Source organism: Squalius cephalus (assembly GCF_949319135.1).
Source record: "Squalius cephalus genome assembly, chromosome: 9".
In the NCBI taxonomy this organism is placed as follows: Eukaryota; Metazoa; Chordata; class Actinopteri; order Cypriniformes; family Leuciscidae; genus Squalius; species Squalius cephalus.
The window spans coordinates 1,998,107-2,015,921 of NC_137130.1; the positions used below are offsets into that span (position 1 = coordinate 1,998,107).

General features: G+C 38.7%; 1 protein-coding gene across 1 annotated transcript in view; it reads left to right on the forward strand.

Moving 5' to 3' along the window:
• LOC307164734 (uncharacterized protein) overlaps positions 1-17,815 on the forward strand; it is a gene marked incomplete at its 3' end in the record, with an annotated part of 182,775 nt that overhangs the window by 92,259 nt on the left and 72,701 nt on the right. The window lies entirely within an intron of this gene.

The window sequence follows — 17,815 nt, forward strand, 5'->3', positions numbered from 1 at the left end:
TCATTTTATCACTGAAGCAGTTTTGAAGAGTTTGTCTTTTCATATTTGTGGACTGAAAGCGCTGAAGATGTTTTGCACTGTTTTCTTCTGTCTGTGTTTCTGGCGTCTGGATGGTGAGTTTTAAATATGACTTTGGTTGTTTCTCTTCTGGTACCATGTAATAAATTACAGGTTAAATTAGACAGAGAGGATTAACATTCACTGTTATTCTCATATAGAATTAATTGAGCTGTGATTTTACTGTGAGATCAAGTTTGAATTCAGGTCTAAACTCAGTTATTAGCGTAGGCAGAAATAGCGGGGGTCAGGACCCGATCTCAGGGTTTCCCCCCTAAACATATCAGTAAAAACCAAGCTGTGTATTGGATATAATATAAGGATATATCCTCAGATAACTGTAAGTAGTAAAACAGTACAAATACGCAAATGAGGTAAAACAAAAAGTTCAGAAACACTGAGTCCTCACTCCCTTCCCTCACAGTGCTTTGATCAGCAGACAAACATAATGATTCATGAGTGACGGGTTTTAGCGTCATAAGATATCTGATTTTAAACGTGTTTATCGTGCAATTTATATGCGAAAATTAGTTTTTGCGTGCATATGATACGTACTTTTTCCCCAGCAAACACAGAACGTTGGCACAACATACCCAACTTTCTAACAACGTTTTATCATAATTTATCGCTATAAATACATTGTGTGGTGAAGGTTGTTACAGCGTTGTCACAATGTTGACATTAAACCATCGTTCAGGGCCATTGCTTGAGGTTATGCCAACGGTGTCTTGACAACCACTGGACAACATCTGTACTCGTCACTGCCCTGAAGCGCAAAAATCAGACTTTTATATTTCAACCGCCCGTTGGGCTCATTGTGTCTCGTTCTTCATCGAGCAAGTGTAACATAATGACCCACATGGGGTAAATAATCAGGCGCAAGGCGGTAGTACAGCTTTAATCAACAGGCACATTTTTATTCAGATAATTCAATATATTAAAAAAAGGTGTAACAGATCGTCAATGCAAATACCCACAAAGGAAATAATAATAAATAAAAAGAAACAAAACAAAAACGAAATCATCCAACAGATAGCCACGGGTTACCTAATCGTGGGGACAAAGTGGCATTCAAAATGCTCTTACCACAACAACGCTCACAGCAATCACACTGCAAACCTACAAAAGAGAAAGAAACACAAATAAAGTGACCAAACCACCACACGATCCCAGCCACCTCACCACCGCCATCCACACAGTGAGGGTAACCCAGAAGCCATTGTTGGTGTGAAAAGGAATCTACAAAAAGAAAGCAAAACAAATTAATTAACAGTGGGTAATGAAAGTAGAACAAACCAGTCAGTACCATAAAACCATCATTTTATGGCCTAGGTTTTCCTTATACAATTATGGTCCAACATTCAACAAAAACAATAAATAACCCAAAGAAAATTAAATCTAAAGTAAACGGTAACCGTGCATTTCTGTAAGGGGAAACACAGTTAATTACAAAGAATTATTTACAACATAAAAAACATCAATAAAATAAAACATTCAAGATAATTGCTGCACATAATAGAAAACATTCAAAAGTTCCCTTCGAATTAAACAATACCTCTAACATCCGTTATTTTGACGGACACTCAGGCAACAATCAGTCAGGCAATAATCCGGCCAAAACACTAAGAGCAAAAGAAAATAAAATCATTAAAACATAATCCTAAAAACAATTTCATAAAATTATAAGACTACTACCTCCTTAACGGTGTGTATCATATATTCAGCTCTTAACGCTGCGCCAGCGTTTAAAGGGTTCATGAACTGGATTGTTTTATTATTTTATAATGTTGCCTGGGGTGCCCTTATAATGTTAGTATGATTTTTACATAAAAAATTGTCATAATTTATAAATAAAAGCCATTTTTCCAAGCCTGATTTCAGCTTCAGATCTGAACGCTCTGTTTTAAGGGGCGTGTCTGCTGTGAGACTGCAATGCAAACGCCCACTGCTGTGATTGGCTGACATGCTTGCATATGAATGAAATAGCTATTATTACATGAACTCTCTCGAAAACTTTTACTACGTTTTTACTATTACAGCTATCGAGATTAACACATCATGAAAAGTATCGTTTAAAGCATTATATTTAAATCTATTCCATCACATGAAAGGTTGCAGCATGATGAGCACTGAGCAGATGACAGACAGTCTGTTGATCGCGTGAATAAAGATCTTATCATTGCAACGCAATTTTTGCACTCTCACAAATGCTTACACCAAATCACAATGCAAACACGATGTGAATACACAGTAAGAGCTTCGTTGTGTAGTGTAACAGTGTCATTATTTCATCACGAGTTTGGCAAGTGTCCAGATAAGCGGCTCGCGCTGTGCTGTTTGATTGACAGCTTGGGCGATTGAATAGGGATCGTTCTTTGATCGCTTTCTGTATATAATTTAATAATAGTTATTTTTTTTCATAATACTACGAGAAATTATGTGAAGTTGATCGTTTAGTCACTGATGCATAAACAGTATTTAACGATTTTAAGAGAAAGATATCTGAACTTGAATAATTACACATCGGAAATCACTGATCGCAGATCAGGCATTAGAATACACATGGTTACTTACATGTTGCTGGCAGATCCGTGTCGGGAAATTGTGCTGATTGACAGATTTAATAAAGTTTAACCATGCTGGAATCTGAAGGAAGCTTATGCAGACGGTCTTCTTGCACAACCAGGCACTGCACAATATTTAGTAAACAGCATGTTTATTGCTTGGAAGTAGCTCGATCCGGTAGCAATCATCATGTCATCCTATGTTATTTAGCATGTTTGGGCGAATCGGTGGGCGGGGCTAAACAGGCCGTGTTGAAGTAGGCGTTGATCTTCTTTTGTGGAGGCGGTGTTTTATCCTCTTTGACGTCATAGTTCCCCACTTTGAAAAACGAGTCGTTTGCTGAGCCTGATGTCTATAAAAGCTTTTATTGGACTAACAAGGTAGTTTTCAGTTCTGAAACTTACAGGATATTATTATAGTATGATGATCTCTTATATGTCAAAAGCTCAAGGAAAATTTGATTTCTCAGTTCATCACCCCTTTAACACAACTGCTCGTCCGCTACTCTTCTTCTGAGGTGATAAATCTGCTGTGACATTATTCACACATGACTCACAATCAATGCAACAAAGAGGAAGCGAGAGAACAAACTAATCTCTCTACCTACCATCAGTTGAAGTTTTAGATGTGCCGTGACATCCATTCATCCACAAGTCAGTCAAAGACAGGAAGCGAGAGAGCAAACAAACCTCGCTACTTCCTTATATAGCGCTAGTGCTGATGGGACTTGTAGTGCCCCAACCATGTCTCATTACACAAGGATACGTGAGTATTGAGTTTTATTTACCTCAGCTAAATAAGATACGTAATTATTCAAACACAACCTACAACTTCATTTTCTAATGTGACTAATGTAGCCTCGCTCGCACTGTTTTGTTTTTCATTTGATTTGTCTGCTATTTAGTCTGATTCGTTTCTTTGCCCTGGACTGATCGTCCGGCTTTCGACTACTGTCTGCCATGTACAGAACCGGTTTTGTTTATTAAATGTTCTGATCTTTGTTTTTTATTTTTTATTTATTATACTTTATAAATTATAAATTTGTATATTCATTTATTTAGTTTTTTTCTTTTTTTTTCCACTTTTGGAAGTGCAATTTGATTATAATTAGGCTAATTTACTGACTGTGGAGTCTTACAATTCTTCGTTGTTACAATGTTGCCAGCACGTAGACAGCGACGTTGCCATAGCAGAAATGCAACGTGCCACAACGTAAATGTGTTTGCTGGGTTATTGCGTGTAATAGGCTTACACACGCACCCAACATCAAGCATTAAGATTAAGTGTTGTCTATAGCACTACTTGAACAGGATTGGTTTCTCAAATGATAAACTACTAATCCTAACCAAACGTATAATACATACGTACCCCACACCACTAAACCTAACCATGTGTATCATATGCACATAAAAACTAATTTTCGCGTATAAATTGCATGATTGCACGATAAAGACAATGTGTGCTATAGAGACGCATTTAGTGTGACCGGGTTGGTATATTCAAGTGATCACAATGCCAGGGTTTCCTAAATATAAGTTACACGGTAAAGAGTGGGAGAGTCTCTAACTCTCAAAACGTGAATTACACCTGTGGAGGGAGATGACGAAGGCTCTTAGTTCATATAATTGTAACTCTAAAAAATACAACTCACTGTTTGTTCACAGTTGAAATCAAAACTGAATATGAAACTATATGATCCTGTCCTGCATCAGGACATCTTTTACACTTCTGTCTGAAGTTAAACTGCAACACAAAGGAAAGCGCATTATTGCTGTTAATTCTTTGATGACAGTTTTGACTGTCGTTGTGTCTGAACAAGCGTGAAATACCTGCTAATTTCGTTAATTATTCAGTTCACTTTTTGCATTACTTATTCTGACGGTTGACATTGAAAATGTTCCATGTGTTTTTCCGAGGGTATCGGTTCATTTCTTGATTGCCATTTTGACAGTGTCTGTCTGGGTATTTTAGTCATATCTGCTCACATTTCTTTCATTTTTGCCCTAGTTTTCCTGGGGAATTTATCTATTTTTATATTATTTTATCATCATTTTGTTTTAATGAGTTAAAAAATGTCATTATCAACCTTAATTGGCACAGCAATAAAATTCTATAACATTATATTTATAGTTAAAGTTTTGGGTGTTTTTTTGTTGGGCTTTTGGGCTGGAAATCGTTCTCCCGATCTGGGAACGCTGCCGGTGGAGAGAACAAAGTTCTTCAGTCAAGGCTATTTTATTCACTTTAAACATCAGATGAAGTGGTTATTTTCTCATTAATACAGATGATGCTGAGTCATTTATAAATTAGTCATGATAAAAAAAATGGTAACAGATGTATTTTTCCATGAGTCTGCTACGTTAGCGATTATAGCATTAGCTTGTTTAATATCATAGGTTATTGGATACAACTACAACTAGCAAGGCGAACAAACAGCGCTGTTTTCAGTTGTTTTCTTATGTGAACATGCGCCAATACCCTGACAATTTTCAGACTTAAACATGTTTAAAGTCTACGAGCCTCTGCATGTTGTCTCTGATCAAGTGTCTCTTGGTTTGGAGCAAGTATAATAATATCATCAGAGATATTCCCTCAGTACGAGCGCTGATGCAACTTCATGTTGATTTTGCTCTGTTAGAATAAGGAGCTCGTCTGGAGCTGGAATTGGATTCTGGTCTCAAATTATTGCTTTATTTGCCTGCCTTGAATCCAAGCATTTGCTCACAATGGTATCTCATAACTGATTATCTTAGTCAGCTCTGAGGTCACAGTCTTTAGCAGCTCGTCTGAGACATGTGAGAAACTGTTGCACCGTTTCAGTGTTTTGTTCTGTTTTTTTAGTTTTTCTTCTGTTTGTGTTTCTTTTAAATGTGTTTTTATGGCTTCAGTTCTGGTACCATGTAATAAATTACTGGTTAAATTAGTCAGAGAGGATTAACATTCACTGTTACAGGACAGCACTAACATTGTAAGGAGGTATTCCAAGGATGTGTAAGGATCACCCATTGGCCTGGGCGAAGGAATAATGCGTGTATGTCTTTTCAGCGCTCCAGTGAAGTTCACTTAATTTATTGGAATTTAGGCCCTGTTTACACGAGAACGCTCGCGGGTGAAAACGTAAAAATATTTTATCAGATGTGCCTTTCGTTTAGACGAAGACGGCGTTTTCGGGGCTTAAAAACGCAAAAAAGTGAAACCACTCTCACTGTAATCCCAAACAGTTATACTAGCTCATAACTATTAAGGTCATAACAGTCAAATGTCGTTGTGCAGTTGACCAAACTATAAAGTGTTGAGCTCTGTTGAGATTTATGCCACTTTAATTGAATAGGGCTCAATATTTTATAGCTAATTTGTGTGGAACGCTCAAAGTTTAGGAACCATACAGTAGTGTCATGACGTTATCGACGTCATGACGTTCTGGTGGGTGGGTCTTATCTCTCCCTCAGGAAAGCTGAGTCAGCCATCTTGAATTTGCCTTGATGCGGGGAAGTTTTGGCCAGCCCATGTGGATGTGGATGTGGATCACAGTTTAATTTGTTTTTATTTGTTTGTAATGCGCACTTTTATCCCCCCGCTTCAAACCACCACCACCTCAGTTATTTTCATTAGTCTTATTGCCCTCGTTTTCTTAAGCGCCGTCTTATCATCAGCCCTGATTTGGTAAGTAACTCTAACGTTTTTTTTATATTTTATATATATATAAACGGTTCTAAAAATATGTGAATATGTGTTGTAAATAGTTTACAATTATAATTTTAGAAGTTGTTGAATGTGACATACGTTAACGTTAAGTTACCTTACTTCATCTTACAACGGTGTAAGTTAACGTTAACGTTATCAGCGGTTTCCTGGATGAACTACATTTCCTATAATGCATGTTTGCCCGGGACATTGATGGTGGAGGAAGGTCCATGAGTTTGAACTCTCTGGCACGGAGGCCGAAAGCATAACGTTATCCCTGCTTCCCAGTTTCTGCCGGTGGTTGTTTTCGCTGTTCGCCGTTAATGCATGTGCGTACTTTGAGTAACGTTATACTTATTTCAATAAGTGTCCGCGTTACACAGTCAATATTTTACGTTGTCGAGCTGTGTGTATGTGTGTGCTAGCGTGAAACGAACAATGCTAAACAACATAATGTGAGTGTGTTATGATGCTAATCAGGCCTGTGTTTGTATTTCTTCGTAGGCTCAAGTGTGTGGTTGTGAGATCATCTCGAAATCCTTTTAACAGTTCAGGTAGGATGTATTATGAAATAGTGTTAATAACAATTGGTTTTATTTTATGTGTTTCCACAGTCATTCTTTTGCTATTTCTCTAAATGTTTTTATCTCAACTGTGGGATCCACAGTTGATCACTTGAACCCTTTATTAATACTTTGTTAAAAACAAAAACAACAACAACAGAAATAGCAGATCTTATTGTGCCAGATTTGGAAACTTTTTTTTATCTGTATATTCACTTTTTTAAATTTCATTTATCATTATGTATTATTTTTAAAATCATCTTTGTGCGTATGTTGTGTACAGATATCGGACTACAAAGAGTGCTACAGAGAGTCAGCGTTTCACCATCAGACAGATGCCAATAGGTGAGTTTTGTAAAATTGTGTACTAATTTGAATAAAAAAAAAAAAAAGATTTTCGCCCTGAATTATTCACAATGTTTAGGTTTTTTGCAGCAGAACAGACTTAATCAAATTACAGATGTGTTGTCGACTGGTTAGCATACTCATTCCCCCCCTCATTCAAAATTTTACACACATTTTAACTTAAAAAATAATAATAATAATAATAATAATTTTTGCAGAGTTCCACCGAATTAACGTTAACCTGTGCATTCAATTCTACAAGGAGCTGGACAGACACACGCCTAAACTCATCACCTTGTTCAGAGACAAGGCCACCAAGACTGGCAAGATAGCAAAGGAGCCAAGCTCATGAGGATTTATGACCTTCAGGTGAATTTTTAACTTGGCATGATTCAGAAACAGATATTAACATATTAATATATTAACATATTGTTTGCAGAGAACTGTAAGAAGCCATAGTGTGAATTGCCTCGACTGTGCCCCGAGGTTAAGTGATTATGCCATGAACACAACATTGTCATCTCATCAGAGATAGACGTCTTGACAAGATGTATTCTATCAGAAAAAGGAACCTTCAATTTGAAGAAGTCCAAATAACTACTGTTTTCGTAAAATTTGATTTACAATTTTAAGTTTTTTCCTTTGTGAGTTTTTAAAGTATTTACAATAGAAAGTTATTAATTTGAAAAATGTTTTACTGAAGAAATGGTGACCCAAAATACTGAATCTACCATCTATAGCAATTACCACCATCAGAATATGGAGCTATTTAACACTTTGATTTTTTTTTTTTAAGTGTTTGCTCTGCATTTGTGTAATTACTATTGTAATGGATATTTTTTTTGGTCCATCTAGGAACAACGTGATGTAAATATGAGACGGGCCCTCGTCCTTCGTGCACTTCCTGTGTACCTTCGTGAAGATGCCTTCAAGTTCTTCAGGACCTGTAATGTAAGTGTACTGGCCTCACAATCAATCCCTTTGCCTAGCTATTCAATCAGCTTAAACATATGACATCACTCAAAGAACTCTAGGAGAACTAGTGGGGTATTCCAGAAAGCAGGTTATGTGAAAACTCAGAGTGAATTCTGAGATGAGGGAAACTCTGAGTTATCCATTCCAGAGGGAAACCCTAACACTAACCCAGGACCAGCTCCTCTGCCTCTGTCGGACGTGGCATAAAATGTCTGCTTCCTGTTTTCTCCCCTGTTGCCATGGTGAATCACAGCTCCATTGATGATGGCTTTTTACTAGTCGTCAGGCACGAGCTCAACTCAGAGTTAACATACTCAGAGTCGACCTACCTAACTCAGATCAGCTGTTCTGGAACTGAAAACTCAAGAGTTTCACTTCACAGGGTAAGTCAACTCAGAGTTCAGGGTTAGGCTCAGAGTTTGTTGGACCTCCTTTCTGGAATACCCCCCAGGACCTGTTTATGAAGTTTACTTGAGTTGTTATTCTGTAAACTGACATGTAGAAATTACATAAATGAAAAGGTAAGTATAAAGCATTCCACTAAACACAAAGTATGCTAACAGATAGGTGTGAAACTAACATAAGATATAAGCATATGTAAAGAAAATAGTTTAAACATATGGCTTAGTTGCAGTCTAAGTGCTAAGTGACAGAAATGTTTAGACATCTTTAGCATGATTAGTATCCTTGAGGGGCTGAACTCATTCTTGTATTATTTGTGTTTTATAGTCAGCAGATGGTCCAGACCTCACTGACTGGTCGAGACTGTGGCTCTCCTGACAGTCGTCACGGATGACACTACTGATGCGGCCCTCTTCAGCCCTGAGAGCATCTGTATTGTCGTGGAGGATGAAATACTTGTGAGTGGTCCCACAAATCTGGCTGACTCATTTCTCATTCCTGCTCTTTGGGTACGTCTATGCACTGGACCTACAGTACCCAAAGAACCTCGAGCTTACATTCACATTTATCCAAAAAGTTGTGATGTGTCTTGAGGACAACAAACCACTGAAAGGGTGTCTACTGACGCTGAAGAATGATTTGTTCAATGAGTGAATCACTGTTGAGTATTGAGGAAGTTTTTGTTTTTTTCCCCCTCTTTACAAATGTAATCATTTGCCTCTTCTACCTCAGATTTAAGATGTGACACTGTTTGCTTCTTCTACCTCAGATTTAATACATTGATTGTTAATAGATAAATATCACAACATTGATGTATTGCCCAGCCCACGTTGTGGGAAACGACTGTTCAATTCATGCACTATACATTTTTAATGTTCTGTTGCCTAATACCTACCTTGATGCACTAACTTGATGTTGCCAGTGAAGTACGGCACAGTAGAAACCAGTACTTTATTTAAATGTTTTATTTTAAAAAAGTGAGTTGCAGCCTTCAAGGTACAGTAAGTGCCAAAATGTTTTTAAACAGTGTTAAATGGCTCCACATTCTAATAGCTGTCATTGCTGTTGAGGATGGATTATACTTAGAATCTTATTGAATTTTATCATGAATCCTTTGTGAGTTTTAATCATAATGTTTACTGAATAATGTGAGATGGAGACCCAAAATACTGAATCTACCCTCTGTAGCAATGACCACTATCAGAATATGTAACTATTACTATTAACACTTAATGTACTTTAAAACACGTTTTGTTTTTATGGATTCATTTCCTTTTCCTTTTGTTTTAATTTATCACAAGCACTTTGTTTTGACTGAGCTCCTTTGATTCGTGCCTTTTAAAAAGCGCATTTTGTTAAATAAAAAAAAGTTGTTAAATTGTCACTGTGGTGTCACTTTCATGTTTTCTAACATTATTAGCTGATTATAATTGTGTAGCGGGCCGACATCAGTATTTCAGTTTAGAATTAATTTTGAGTGCATGTCCCACATTATGAGTTGAAAATTGTTGAAAATTTTGAGTGTATTTCCCACATTATATGAGTTGAAAAATATTGAAAATTTTGAGTGAATTACTCCCTAATTATAAGTTGAGGAATATCAATATTTATAAGGTAACATTGAGATAATTTAAGGCAACTGGAAATGTAATTTTTATTTTATGTAAACTTAAAACTTTTAAAAACATCACTAAAATATTTTTGTGTAATCTGTTACAAAATAATTTTTGAGTTCTGTGAACTTATTAGGGTTTACAGTGCTCCAGAGTGGAAATCTTAAAAACGCTCCACCGTCGCGTTTCCGTCTAAATGGTAAAAACGCAAAAGTTTGCTAGACAGTGAAGGCACCGATCAGTGCTTCACATTGCCACCTAGCCGCCTGGAGTGCATACTACATTGAATTTCACACACTTTTGCGTCACCACATGCACGCAGATTTCCCCCCGATAACGCTCGTCTAAACGCAGAATAAAAAGCGATCATTTTTGTGTTTTCTCTTCAGATCGTTTCCGTGTAAACGTAGCCTTAGTTTCAATATTACTTTAGCTCTGAGCTTAATCTGACTCCAATTTCAAATGATAATCAAATTTAGATTGTGTTTCTGATTAGAAAATAATCATAAATATTGATTATGAATTAATTTAGATCTTTGATTATTCTGGGCATCTCATAATTTCAAATATTCGTTCAAGGACCCAGTGTCACTTTGAGACGTCACGTCGCGACTGCGCGCTCACGATCACAAACTAGCTAGTCCTGAAATAGTCAGAGGGTGCAGTGCAAGTATTTAACCCTATGCAGCCGCTCACTGCCGACCCGTAGGTGTAATTTTTTGTAATAGTTGCAGCGTACAACATGCTAAGTCAGGGATAGTCAGAAATCGGAAGGTCTTCCTAAGATGTGCCCCATGCTCCATTCATAGTGCCTTCAGTTTGATCTATTCTGGACAAAGATTTGCGGAAACACCACACTGCACTTTAATCTACTGGAAATAATGATTTCTGAAAAATGCTATTTATTTGTCAGGTAAAAATGTATCATGCCAATTACACAAGTAAATGATTAAAAGCCAGTTCAGAAATAAATACATGACATCAATTGCTCAAAGATGACTCTAAAAGTAAGCAATGCATTCCTGACAGAGACACACAGTGGTGTGTGAGGGCTCTCCAACAGGAGAACACTGAAACATCACTGTATGGGGGATGATCCTGGTAAAGAGTCCCAAAGACTGCTCTGTCACCTCGCCTTAAATACCCAGACCAGAACAAAAGGGTTATACAAATATTGTTTAGAGTTGTTTGGGTCAATCCATGTACCCCAGGGGGTAGCACCTGGTTTCAGGAGATTTCACCCAGAGAGGGGAACCGGATTCTCCTAAGTTCTCAATCTTTCTCATTAAACCAATGACTGTAATGAAATTAAGACCATTTTAATAATCGCACTGAGACACTTAAAATTATACCAAACATGAAAAAAAAAAAAAAAACATATTCACAAGATACATCATATGTGATATATAGACATTCTTAATGAACTTTCAGTGACTAGAGGAGGGAGAGGGGGGATGAGCTGAAGTCAAACAAGGAGACAAGGAGATAAGTTTGGGCAGGGCAGTGTCCTGTGCTCTGTCTTTGCTATCTGCTGTCCAGGGTGCATTTCATGGCTTTATTGCAGGGTGAGTTTTGTTTTAGCAGGAAAATCAGTCCTTACAACATTTACTAACATCTACTAAAGATCAGTGGTGGAAAGTAACTAATTACAAATACTTTCGTTACAGTACTTGAGTAGATTTTTCGATTTTTTTCTACTTTCTTGAGTATAATTAAATTGTGGTACTTTTACTTTTACTTGAGTAGAATAAAAATAAAGTATTCAACTTCGCTACATTTATTTTTCACCAAAAGTACAGAGTACTTTGACAAAGGTGCCGACGGAGCAACAGAGCGAGCTAACATTTCACAAACACTTTTCAAACTACTGCGTGCGGTGGAGGCTGAGCCCTCAGCCCTGCGCTTCAGCCAATAACAGACAAGTCTGACTCGGGTGCAAAACCAATCAAAACTTCCAGTTCAGCTGGGGGGCGGGGCGTTCAAACTGCACTTTGACATTCAATCACTGGCGCTCGTGTTTAGAATCTGTATCGCTAACGTTTCAATATTTTATTGAATATAAGTGAGCTATGCTCATATTCTGATTTTAAAATGTAATTGTGGCAACTCCTGAAATGGGTCATCCCATTGATATTACCAGAGCATTGAGCAGTGAAGTAAATAAAAAACTCGGCTCATAACATGGACACCGTTATTGCTTGGACGGAGCAAGAACAATGTAAGTGTCTTGAAAACATTAACACAGTTCAACTGAAAGGTAAAGCTCGCCCTCTTTAACAGTACAATTAAACTAAATGTACGAAGCAAACTTTGTACAACACTGAAAAACCCTCAACAACAGTGAAATAAGATCGCATGATTTGTCTGTCAATCAGATGCATGTAAAAGCAATAGTAGGCTCCCAGCACATTTTCGGTAGAACGAAAAAAAAAGAGCATTTAATTTAACGTTAACCATACCCCACTTAATTTTTTTTTTTTTTACTGGCACTTTTTTATTCATACTACATCTCTCTTTTTTATCGGACCTTTCACTTATCTTTGCTTTCAAATATGAAATTATTCAAATAAAAACATTCAAATGATCTTACCTGGGGCCTGTTGCACAAAACTAGGATAAGGGATTAAGCCAGGATATCTTGGTGATCCTGGCTCAATTGATCCGTAATCCGGTTGCACTAAAGCTGGATAGGGGGCAGGAGGATATGTTGTGGTATAAATTACCATGGAGATTTATTCTGTGGAGCTAGCTTGCTCCAGACCAGGCTAAATTCCAGGATCTATTTAATCTCATCCCTAATGTCAGTCAGCAGTCACCACAAATGGAAACCAATAGTTATTTCACTGCTCACTATACATTGTTATCACATATAACTAGACCCACTGTCATTATTTAAATGTTTGTGATCATTAATTTCTAAAATTTTTAAAATTTTAAATTTTAAATTTTTTCAAAGCAACACTATTGTTATTGCTCATACTTATTCTGGACAAAAGTTTGGCGCGTAACTCGCCCCACACCGTTTGTCTCAGACCCCTGAGTGAGGTGTCAAATCGACCGGCTCATTTAGGAGAGGTGTGCTATATCTTTTCTAAGCGATCGGGTGTAAGATGTTCGCACAGCGGACGAAAAAGCGGCCAAAAAAGTCCCATTGACTTAACATGGGGAGTTCTAAAAACATTTGAATCCCAACTGCCGTTTTCACACACACAGACTCCAAAGGGCCTGACACCCCTGCATCTCTCCCTCTCTCTCTCCCTCAGAGGATTTATATTATCAAGCAACCAATAAGTAATGGCCTAAAATATTCTTAGCCACACCCTAGCAACCAGTTACAGCACCCTAGCAACCACTAAGAGCTCCCTAGCAACCACCCTAAACCAAAATGTTTTTTTTTTTACATTTTTTTTGTATTTTTTAAAGCAATATTACACTCGTGGCCTTGCGATATCGCTCAATGCTTGTGCCTATTCGGCCATAGGCACGAGGCCGCAGGCCGAGTGCCGTACTGAAGGCACTCGCAACCACCCAGAACACCCTAGCAACTGCCTAGCAACCACCCAGAACACCTAGCAACTGCCTAGCAACCACCCAGAACACCCTAGCAACTGTCTAGCAACCACCCAGAACACCCTAGCAACTGCCTAGCAATGCCTAGCAACCACCAAGAATACCCTAGCAACTGCCTAGCAACCACCCTGAACCCTCTAGCAAAGGCACTCGCAAACACCCAGAACACCCTAGCAATTGTTTTTTTACAATTTTTTAAAGCAATATTACACTCGTGGCCTTGCGAAATCGTTCCATGCTTGTGCCTATTCAGCCATAGGCACGAGGCCGCAGGCCGAGTGCCGTACTGAAGGCACTCGCAACCACCCAGAACACCTAGCAACTGCCTAGCAACCACCCAGAACACCCTAGCAACTGTCTAGCAACCACCCAGAACACCCTAGCAACTGCCTAGCAACACCCTAGCAACCACCAAGAATACCCTAGCAACTTCCTAGCAACCACCCTGAACCCTCTAGCAACCGCCTAGCAACCACCCAGAACACCCTAGCAACCGCCTAGCAACACCACAGCAACCACCCAGAACACCATAGCAACCACCCAGAACACCCTAGCAACCGCCTAGCAACAACACAGCAACCACCCAGAATACCCTAGCAACCGCCTAGCAACTCCATGGCAACCACCCAGAATACCCTAGCAACTGTCTAGCAACTCCCTAGCAACCACCCAGAATGCCCTAGCAACCACCTAGCAACACCATAGCAACCACTTAGAATACCCTAGCAACACCCTAGCAACCACCAAGAACACCATAGAAACCACCCAGAACACCCTAGCAACCGCCTAGCAACACCATAGCAACCACCCAGAATACCCTAGCAATCGCCTAGCAACACCATAGCAACCACTCAGAATACCCTAGCAACTGCCTAGCAACGCCCTAGCAACCACCGAGAATACCCTAGCAACCACCTAGAACCACCATAGCAACCACCCAGAATACCCTAGCAACCGCCTAGCAACACCATAGCAACCACCCAGAAAACCCTAGCAACTGCCTAGCAACACCATAGCAACCACCCAGAACACCCTAGCAACCACCTAGCAAAGCCCTAGCAACCACACAGAACACCCTAGCAACACCTTAGCAACCACCTGAACAACATGAATAGGGTATATGTCGAACGTCGCATGACGAAACCGGAAACCTGGTCTCATCGCATCCGCTTGTCATAGAAAGTGTTAACAGCCGTATGAACTGACGCCGATATCTATGGAATTTTAAGGTAATCAGCTAACCTACCTATCTCACTTTGTTATTGGCGTTTTATTCTATTTAAATATCTAAACGTTAGTGTGAAGATTTTTTTTTTTTTTTACTTTTAAATATCGATCTTCACATGCGAGGGACATTGGTTATGATCATCTTTGCTCGCTCCTTTTAAGTTATCTTGAGTAAAACAGTAAAAAAATGCAAGAAGCACATACAAAAGACCTGAACCGGAAGCGATGCGTTCTGTTTTCCGGTTTCGTAATGCGACGTTCGACATATACCCTATTAGCCATATCTCAGCACCAGAACATCGTACAGACATGTTTGTTGGCTTGTATGCAATCATGTACCAAACTCTAGCAACCGAGTGGCGAGTTTTGCCACTGCAAGCACCACTTCACATTTTCTTCAGGAAATGTACATTCTAGTAGGTACCCTACTATTCTGTGTTATTGTTAAGCCCCACAAAAGGCACACAAACATTATAAAGCACCATACGTTTTCGTGCACAATATTATAAGTGTTCTGAAGCCATTATATAGTATAATGTGAGATAAAAATTAATATTTAAGTCGTTCAATTCAAGATCACGTAAACGTTTCCCTCAGCTGCGGCTGTCAATCATTCTTCATTCAGCATCAAAAAGCGCGTCGCGTTCGGTTACGACAGTTAACACGATTAAACTCTCTCCAAGATGATTCAATGTTACTATTATTATACTTGATCTGTAGATAAAGGTCTATGGTTTCGCATAAAACAACTTTATCTTGCTGGACTTTATTGCTGTACCTTAATCATGTTACTTTCTACCGGGTGTCTGTTAGATCACAACTGCAGTAAAGTCAGAGCACTATTTGTTCTTCACGCGCACAGTAACTGAAATTTAAACCTGTTAAAAGAAAATGTTGAATAGACTATTGCATAGATAGATACTGTATAATACACTACGCATCAATATGTATTTTCTTTGTGCTTTAAACTTTTCAATGCGGACTCGACGCGCTGCGCGCTGTGACTCATGTTGCTTCAAGCGCATCATTCTGCGCTCGGGATGCGCATAAGCGCTTTGTGCCGCACTGTATTGGAGCCTTTCATATCATAATACAGTGACGCAATGAAAGATTATCAATATCCGTTCTTGTTCTGTCCTATCTATTATGTTTTTACCTCATTAAACAGCTGTGCTATACATTTAAACAATGTCTCAATTTTATAGTAGGATATAAAATAATTGCTATTTTTGCTATATTGCTATTAAACATTTTTTTTCACAAAATGTTCAGATTTTATACAATTATTGTGTACTCATGATTTTTCTAGACTAAATTTTACTACTAAATTATCCACTAATCTAGTTTATAATAGCATTTATTCATATATTTTTTGTTGTTGTTTCTTTTTTTCAGTTCTTATCAGTTCAACACAGAGTTATAGAAATTGTACTTGATTAAAAAAAAACTGCGCTGGTATCGGTATGGATCGGTATCGGCCGATACTCAGAATTTTTGGTATCGGATCGGTTCTGAAAAAATGGTATCGTTGCATCCCTAGTTAAAATGACAGATGTGGGGCATTTCGTGAAATTGTACTTCAGTATGGTTTCATAAACAAAGACATGCTGATGTGCCAGAATATTAAGTATCACATTGTCATAAGTATCAAAACTGTAAAAAGAATATGTAGCTTTTCTGCAGAAAGAACCAGCCTCATAAATTTATGACTTTATCCTTTTTCCTCAGTGTGGCCCTAGTGCTCTGTCATATAAACAAATACACATTCCATATGAATATAAAAACACAATGTGTAACATTATGTTCCTTTATTGAATAAGGACAAAACAAAGCAGGTAAACCATCAGCTCCTTTCAAAACTGAAGTCACAGTGACTCTACAAGATGGAAAGCACAGAATCAAAGCATATTATACAAAATGATACATACACATTCAAAGGTCTGTATATAACACACCCTGCATGTCTGCACACTAAAATAAATGCAGGACAAATCCATACACATCAACTGAACAGACAAATGAATGGATGCAGTAGCCTCCCTGCAGCCTTGTATTACACACAGTATACCGCACAAACATCATAAGAGGCCAAATTCATAAAAAAAACGAACCCAAAAAAACCCAAATTCCTCTGCCACCGCAGGACATATTTAACCAAAATTGAAAGCACACATACTAACTAAAATAATTCAACACATATTGGTCCCTCAGCAGCCGACCACTGTCGTCATCAGGGAAGATTGCCGGATTGTCCCAGTCCATGGCTGGTGGCACTCTGGGGGCCCTCTCCTTCCTCAGGCAGGCCACATTGTGGAGGACAGCACAAGCCACAGTAATATCACATGCCCTAACAGGGCTGACCCTTAATTTGTGAAGGCAGTGAAAGCGTGCCTTCAGGAGGCCAAAGGTCATTTCAACTCTGGTCCTGGTCCTGGCATGGGCATGGTTGTAGGCCTGCTGTGCTTCCTGGGGGTCTGTGAAAGGTGTCAGGAGAAAAGGCTGGCAGCCATACCCCCTGTCTCCCAGCAACACACCAGAGAATTCACCTGTCAACACAAAATCTCATCATTACTACCTCATAAACACAGTGATATTCTTGACACAGCCATGATGGTTATAAATAGGGGTTGTGTGGCTTACCTTGTGATAGGCACTGATAGATTTCAGAGGCCCGAAAGATTCTGGAGTCATGGACTGAGCCAGGCCATTTTGCCACAACATTGCTGATCACACAGTCAGCATTGCAGACCATCTGAAATCATAAGATGAGGAATATTACACCAATCAATGCACATCACTGGCAATGCAGAGTGT